Here is a 10,083-nt window from a genome sequence, read left to right on the forward strand (position 1 = left end):
AATACCCATCACTAGCTTGTTTACATTGTCTGTAAACAATTGATAATACCCATCACTAGCTTGTTTACATTGTCTGTAAACAATTGATAATACCCATCACTAGCTTGTTTACATTGTCTGTAAACAATTGATAATACCCATCACTAGCTTGTTTACATTGTCTGTAAACAATTGATAATACCCATCACTAGCTTGTTTACATTGTCTGTAAACAATTGATAATACCCATCACTAGCTTGTTTACATTGTCTGTAAACAATTGATAATACCCATCACTAGCTTGTTTACATTGTCTGTAAACAATTGATAATACCCATCACTAGCTTGTTTACATTGTCTGTAAACAATTGATAATACCCATCACTAGCTTGTTTACATTGTCTGTAAACAATTGATAATACCCATCACTAGCTTGTTTACATTGTCTGTAAACAATTGATAATACACATCACTAGCTTGTTTACATTGTCTGTAAACAATTGATAATACCCATCACTAGCTTGTTTACATTGTCTGTAAACAATTGATAATACCCATCACTAGCTTGTTTACATTGTCTGTAAACAATTGATAATACCCATCACTAGCTTGTTTACATTGTCTGTAAACAATTGATAATACCCATCACTAGCTTGTTTACATTGTCTGTAAACAATTGATAATACCCATCACTAGCTTGTTTACATTGTCTGTAAACAATTGATAATACCCATCACTAGCTTGTTTACATTGTCTGTAAACAATTGATAATACCCATCACTAGCTTGTTTACATTGTCTGTAAACAATTGATAATACCCATCACTAGCTTGTTTACATTGTCTGTAAACAATTGATAATACCCATCACTAGCTTGTTTACATTGTCTGTAAACAATTGATAATACCCATCACTAGCTTGTTTACATTGTCTGTAAACAATTGATAATACCCATCACTAGCTTGTTTACATTGTCTGTAAACAATTGATAATACCCATCACTAGCTTGTTTACATTGTCTGTAAACAATTGATAATACCCATCACTAGCTTGTTTACATTGTCTGTAAACAATTGATAACCCATCACTAGCTTGTTTACATTGTCTGTAAACAATAGCTTGTTTACATTGTCTGTAAACAATTGATAATACCCATCACTAGCTTGTTTACATTGTCTGTAAACAATTGATAATACCCATCACTAGCTTGTTTACATTGTCTGTAAACAATTGATAATACCCATCACTAGCTTGTTTACATTGTCTGTAAACAATTGATAATACCCATCACTAGCTTGTTTACATTGTCTGTAAACAATTGATAATACCCATCACTAGCTTGTTTACATTGTCTGTAAACAATTGATAATACCCATCACTAGCTTGTTTACATTGTCTGTAAACAATTGATAATACCCATCACTAGCTTGTTTACATTGTCTGTAAACAATTGATAATACCATCACTAGCTTGTTTACATTGTCTGTAAACAATTGATAATACCCATCACTAGCTTGTTTACATTGTCTGTAAACAATTGATAATACCCATCACTAGCTTGTTTACATTGTCTGTAAACAATTGATAATACCCATCACTAGCTTGTTTACATTGTCTGTAAACAATTGATAATACCCATCACTAGCTTGTTTACATTGTCTGTAAACAATTGATAATACCCATCACTAGCTTGTTTACATTGTCTGTAAACAATTGATAATACCCATCACTAGCTTGTTTACATTGTCTGTAAACAATTGATAATACCCATCACTAGCTTGTTTACATTGTCTGTAAACAATTGATAATACCCATCACTAGCTTGTTTACATTGTCTGTAAACAATTGATAATACCCATCACTAGCTTGTTTACATTGTCTGTAAACAATTGATAATACCCATCACTAGCTTGTTTACATTGTCTGTAAACAATTGATAATACCCATCACTAGCTTGTTTACATTGTCTGTAAACAATTGATAATACCCATCACTAGCTTGTTTACATTGTCTGTAAACAATTGATAATACCCATCACTAGCTTGTTTACATTGTCTGTAAACAACTGATAATACCAAACACTAGCATGTTTACATTGTCTGTAAACATTTGATAATATCCATCACTAGCTTGTTTACATTCCCTGTAAACAATTGATAATACCATCATTAGCTTGTATACATTGTCTGTAAACAACTGATAATACCCATCACTAGCTTGTTTACATTGTCTGTAAACAATTGATAATACCCATCACTAGCTTGTTTACATTGTCTGTAAACAATTGATAATACACATCTCTAGCTTGTTTACATTGTCTGTAAACAATTGATAATACACATCACTAGCTTGTTTACATTGTCTGTAAACAATTGATAATACCCATCACTAGCTTGTTTACATTGTCTGTAAACAATTGATAATACCACTATCACTAGCTTAGTTTTTACATTGTCTGTAAACAATTGATAATACCCATCACTAGCTTGTTTACATTGTCTGTAAACAATTGATAATACCCATCACTAGCTTGTTTACATTGTCTGTAAACAATTGATAATACCCATCACTAGCTTGTTTACATTGTCTATAAACAATTGATAATACCCATCACTAGCTTGTTTACATTGTCTGTAAACAATTGATAATACCCATCACTAGCTTGTTTACATTGTCTGTAAACAATTGATAATACCCATCACTAGCTTGTTTACATTGTCTGTAAACAATTGATAATACCCATCACTAGCTTGTTTACATTGTCTATAAACAATTGATAATACCCATCACTAGCTTGTTTACATTGTCTGTAAACAACTGATAATACCCATCACTAGCTTGTTTACATTGTCTGTAAACAATTGATAATACCCATCACTAGCTTGTTTACATTGTCTATAAACAATTGATAATACCCATCACTAGCTTGTTTACATTGTCTGTAAACAATTGATAATACCCATCACTAGCTTGTTTACATTGTCTGTAAACAATTGATAATACCCATCACTAGCTTGTTTACATTGTCTGTAAACAATTGATAATACCCATCACTAGCTTGTTTACATTGTCTGTAAACAATTGATAATACCCATCACTAGCTTGTTTACATTGTCTGTAAACAATTGATAATACCCATCACTAGCTTGTTTACATTGTCTGTAAACAATTGATAATACCCATCACTAGCTTGTTTACATTGTCTGTAAACAATTGATAATACCCATCACTAGCTTGTTTACATTGTCTGTAAACAATTGATAATACCCATCACTAGCTTGTTTACATTCCCTGTAAACAATTGATAATACCCATCACTACCTTGTTTACATTGTCTATAAACAACTGATAATACCCATCACTAGCTTGTTTACATTGTCTGTAAACAATTGATAATACACATCACTAGCTTGTTTACATTGTCTGTAAACAATTGATAATACCCATCACTAGCTTGTTTACATTGTCTGTAAACAATTGATATTACCCATCACTAGCTTGTTTACATTGTCTGTAAACAATTGATATTACCCATCACTAGCTTGTTTACATTGTCTGTAAACAATTGATAATACCCATCACTAGCTTGTTTACATTGTCTGTAAACAATTGATATACCCATCACTAGCTTGTTTACATTGTCTGTAAACAATTGATAATACCCATCACTAGCTTGTTTACATTGTCTGTAAACAATTGATAATACCCATCACTAGCTTGTTTACATTGTCTGTAAACAATTGATAATACCCATCACTAGCTTGTTTACATTGTCTGTAAACAATTGATAATACCCATCACTAGCTTGTTTACATTGTCTGTAAACAATTGATAATACCCATCACTAGCTTGTTTACATTGTCTGTAAACAATTGATAATACCCATCACTAGCTTGTTTACATTGTCTATAAACAATTGATAATACCCATCACTAGCTTGTTTACATTGTCTGTAAACAATTGATAATACCCATCACTAGCTTGTTTACATTGTCTATAAACAATTGATAATACCCATCACTAGCTTCTTTACATTGTCTGTAAAACAAATGATAATACCCAGCACTAGCTTGTTTACATTATCTGTAAACAATTGATAATACCCATCACTAGCTTGTTTACATTGTCTGTAAACAATTGATAATACCCATCACTAGCTTGTTTACATTGTCTGTAAACAATTGATAATACCCATCACTAGCTTGTTTACATTGTCTGTAAACAATTGATAATACCCATCACTAGCTTGTTTACATTGTCTGTAAACAATTGATAATACCCATCACTAGCTTGTTTACATTGTCTGTAAACAATTGATAATACCCATCACTAGCTTGTTTACATTGTCTGTAAACAATTGATAATACCCATCACTAGCTTGTTTACATTGTCTGTAAACAATTGATAATACCCATCACTAGCTTGTTTACATTGTCTGTAAACAATTGATAATACCCATCACTAGCTTGTTTACATTGTCTGTAAACAATTGATAATACCCATCACTAGCTTGTTTACATTGTCTGTAAACAATTGATAATACCCATCACTAGCTTGTTTACATTGTCTGTAAACAATTGATAATACCCATCACTAGCTTGTTTACATTGTCTGTAAACAATTGATAATACCCATCACTAGCTTGTTTACATTGTCTGTAAACAATTGATAATACCCATCACTAGCTTGTTTACATTGTCTGTAAACAATTGATAATACCCATCACTAGCTTGTTTACATTGTCTGTAAACAATTGATAATACCCATCACTAGCTTGTTTACATTGTCTGTAAACAATTGATAATACCCATCACTAGCTTGTTTACATTGTCTGTAAACAATTGATAATACCCATCACTAGCTTGTTTACATTGTCTGTAAACAATTGATAATACCCATCACTAGCTTGTTTACATTGTCTGTAAACAATTGATAATACCCATCACTAGCTTGTTTACATTGTCTGTAAACAATTGATAATACCCATCACTAGCTTGTTTACATTGTCTGTAAACAATTGATAATACCCATCACTAGCTTGTTTACATTGTCTGTAAACAATTGATAATACCCATCACTAGCTTGTTTACATTGTCTGTAAACAATTGATAATACCCATCACTAGCTTGTTTACATTGTCTGTAAACAATTGATAATACCCATCACTAGCTTGTTTACATTGTCTGTAAACAATTGATAATACCCATCACTAGCTTGTTTACATTGTCTGTAAACAATTGATAATACCCATCACTAGCTTGTTTACATTGTCTGTAAACAATTGATAATACCCATCACTAGCTTGTTTACATTGTCTGTAAACAATTGATAATACCCATCACTAGCTTGTTTACATTGTCTGTAAACAATTGATAATACCCATCACTAGCTTGTTTACATTGTCTGTAAACAATTGATAATACCCATCACTAGCTTGTTTACATTGTCTGTAAACAATTGATAATACCCATCACTAGCTTGTTTACATTGTCTGTAAACAATTGATAATACCCATCACTAGCTTGTTTACATTGTCTGTAAACAATTGATAATACCCATCACTAGCTTGTTTACATTGTCTGTAAACAATTGATAATACCCATCACTAGCTTGTTTACATTGTCTGTAAACAATTGATAATACCCATCACTAGCTTGTTTACATTGTCTGTAAACAATTGATAATACCCATCACTAGCTTGTTTACATTGTCTGTAAACAATTGATAATACCCATCACTAGCTTGTTTACATTGTCTGTAAACAATTGATAATACCCATCACTAGCTTGTTTACATTGTCTGTAAACAATTGATAATACCCATCACTAGCTTGTTTACATTGTCTGTAAACAATTGATAATACCCATCACTAGCTTGTTTACATTGTCTGTAAACAATTGATAATACCCATCACTAGCTTGTTTACATTGTCTGTAAACAATTGATAATACCCATCACTAGCTTGTTTACATTGTCTGTAAACAATTGATAATACCCATCACTAGCTTGTTTACATTGTCTGTAAACAATTGATAATACCCATCACTAGCTTGTTTACATTGTCTGTAAACAATTGATAATACCCATCACTAGCTTGTTTACATTGTCTGTAAACAATTGATAATACCCATCACTAGCTTGTTTACATTGTCTGTAAACAATTGATAATACCCATCACTAGCTTGTTTACATTGTCTGTAAACAATTGATAATACCCATCACTAGCTTGTTTACATTGTCTGTAAACAATTGATAATACCCATCACTAGCTTGTTTACATTGTCTGTAAACAATTGATAATACCCATCACTAGCTTGTTTACATTGTCTGTAAACAATTGATAATACCCATCACTAGCTTGTTTACATTGTCTGTAAACAATTGATAATACCCATCACTAGCTTGTTTACATTGTCTGTAAACAATTGATAATACCCATCACTAGCTTGTTTACATTGTCTGTAAACAATTGATAATACCCATCACTAGCTTGTTTACATTGTCTGTAAACAATTGATAATACCCATCACTAGCTTGTTTACATTGTCTGTAAACAATTGATAATACCCATCACTAGCTTGTTTACATTGTCTGTAAACAATTGATAATACCCATCACTAGCTTGTTTACATTGTCTGTAAACAATTGATAATACCCATCACTAGCTTGTTTACATTGTCTGTAAACAATTGATAATACCCATCACTAGCTTGTTTACATTGTCTGTAAACAATTGATAATACCCATCACTAGCTTGTTTACATTGTCTGTAAACAATTGATAATACCCATCACTAGCTTGTTTACATTGTCTGTAAACAATTGATAATACCCATCACTAGCTTGTTTACATTGTCTGTAAACAATTGATAATACCCATCACTAGCTTGTTTACATTGTCTGTAAACAATTGATAATACCCATCACTAGCTTGTTTACATTGTCTGTAAACAATTGATAATACCCATCACTAGCTTGTTTACATTGTCTGTAAACAATTGATAATACCCATCACTAGCTTGTTTACATTGTCTGTAAACAATTGATAATACCCATCACTAGCTTGTTTACATTGTCTGTAAACAATTGATAATACCCATCACTAGCTTGTTTACATTGTCTGTAAACAATTGATAATACCCATCACTAGCTTGTTTACATTGTCTGTAAACAATTGATAATACCCATCACTAGCTTGTTTACATTGTCTGTAAACAATTGATAATACCCATCACTAGCTTGTTTACATTGTCTGTAAACAATTGATAATACCCATCACTAGCTTGTTTACATTGTCTGTAAACAATTGATAATACCCATCACTAGCTTGTTTACATTGTCTGTAAACAATTGATAATACCCATCACTAGCTTGTTTACATTGTCTGTAAACAATTGATAATACCCATCACTAGCTTGTTTACATTGTCTGTAAACAATTGATAATACCCATCACTAGCTTGTTTACATTGTCTGTAAACAATTGATAATACCCATCACTAGCTTGTTTACATTGTCTATAAACAATTGATAATACCCATCACTAGCTTGTTTACATTGTCTGTAAACAATTGATAATACCCATCACTAGCTTGTTTACATTGTCTGTAAACAATTGATAATACCCATCACTAGCTTGTTTACATTGTCTGTAAACAATTGATAATACCCATCACTAGCTTGTTTACATTGTCTGTAAACAATTGATAATACCCATCACTAGCTTGTTTACATTGTCTGTAAACAATTGATAATACCCATCACTAGCTTGTTTACATTGTCTGTAAACAATTGATAATACCCATCACTAGCTTGTTTACATTGTCTGTAAACAATTGATAATACCCATCACTAGCTTGTTTACATTGTCTGTAAACAATTGATAATACCCATCACTAGCTTGTTTACATTGTCTGTAAACAATTGATAATACCCATCACTAGCTTGTTTACATTGTCTGTAAACAATTGATAATACCCATCACTAGCTTGTTTACATTGTCTGTAAACAATTGATAATACCCATCACTAGCTTGTTTACATTGTCTGTAAACAATTGATAATACCCATCACTAGCTTGTTTACATTGTCTGTAAACAATTGATAATACCCATCACTAGCTTGTTTACATTGTCTGTAAACAATTGATAATACCCATCACTAGCTTGTTTACATTGTCTGTAAACAATTGATAATACCCATCACTAGCTTGTTTACATTGTCTGTAAACAATTGATAATACCCATCACTAGCTTGTTTACATTGTCTGTAAACAATTGATAATACCCATCACTAGCTTGTTTACATTGTCTGTAAACAATTGATAATACCCATCACTAGCTTGTTTACATTGTCTGTAAACAATTGATAATACCCATCACTAGCTTGTTTACATTGTCTGTAAACAATTGATAATACCCATCACTAGCTTGTTTACATTGTCTGTAAACAATTGATAATACCCATCACTAGCTTGTTTACATTGTCTGTAAACAACTGATAATACTCACTAGCTTGTTTACATTGTCTGTAAACAACTGATAATACCCATCACTAGCTTGTTTACATTGTCTATAAACAATTGATAATACCCATCACTAGCTTGTTTACATTGTCTGTAAACAACTGATAATACCCATCACTAGCTTGTTTACATTGTCTATAAACAATTGATAATACCCATCACTAGCTTGTTTACATTGTCTGTAAACAATTGATAATACCCATCACTAGCTTGTTTACATTGTCTGTAAACAATTGATAATACCCATCACTAGCTTGTTTACATTGTCTGTAAACAATTGATAATACCCATCACTAGCTTGTTTACATTGTCTGTAAACAATTGATAATACCCATCACTAGCTTGTTTACATTGTCTGTAAACAATTGATAATACCCATCACTAGCTTGTTTACATTGTCTGTAAACAATTGATAATACCCATCACTAGCTTGTTTACATTGTCTGTAAACAATTGATAATACCCATCACTAGCTTGTTTACATTGTCTGTAAACAATTGATAATACCCATCACTAGCTTGTTTACATTGTCTGTAAACAATTGATAATACCCATCACTAGCTTGTTTACATTGTCTGTAAACAATTGATAATACCCATCACTAGCTTGTTTACATTGTCTGTAAACAATTGATAATACCCATCACTAGCTTGTTTACATTGTCTGTAAACAATTGATAATACCCATCACTAGCTTGTTTACATTGTCTGTAAACAATTGATAATACCCATCACTAGCTTGTTTACATTGTCTGTAAACAATTGATAATACCCATCACTAGCTTGTTTACATTGTCTGTAAACAATTGATAATACCCATCACTAGCTTGTTTACATTGTCTGTAAACAATTGATAATACCCATCACTAGCTTGTTTACATTGTCTGTAAACAATTGATAATACCCATCACTAGCTTGTTTACATTGTCTGTAAACAATTGATAATACCCATCACTAGCTTGTTTACATTGTCTGTAAACAATTGATAATACCCATCACTAGCTTGTTTACATTGTCTATAAACAATTGATAATACCCATCACTAGCTTGTTTACATTGTCTGTAAACAATTGATAATACCCATCACTAGCTTGTTTACATTGTCTGTAAACAATTGATAATACCCATCACTAGCTTGTTTACATTGTCTGTAAACAATTGATAATACCCATCACTAGCTTGTTTACATTGTCTGTAAACAATTGATAATACCCATCACTAGCTTGTTTACATTGTCTGTAAACAATTGATAATACCCATCACTAGCTTGTTTACATTGTCTGTAAACAATTGATAATACCCATCACTAGCTTGTTTACATTGTCTGTAAACAATTGATAATACCCATCACTAGCTTGTTTACATTGTCTATAAACAATTGATAATACCCATCACTAGCTTGTTTACATTGTCTGTAAACAACTGATAATACCCATCACTAGCTTGTTTACATTGTCTGTAAACAATTGATAATACCCATCACTAGCTTGTTTACATTGTCTATAAACAATTGATAATACCCATCACTAGCTTGTTTACATTGTCTGTAAACAACTGATAATACCCATCACTAGCTTGTTTACAT

The sequence above is a fragment of the Tachypleus tridentatus genome, unplaced genomic scaffold (genome assembly GCF_004210375.1).
Source record: "Tachypleus tridentatus isolate NWPU-2018 unplaced genomic scaffold, ASM421037v1 Hic_cluster_2, whole genome shotgun sequence".
NCBI lineage: Eukaryota > Metazoa > Arthropoda > Merostomata > Xiphosura > Limulidae > Tachypleus > Tachypleus tridentatus.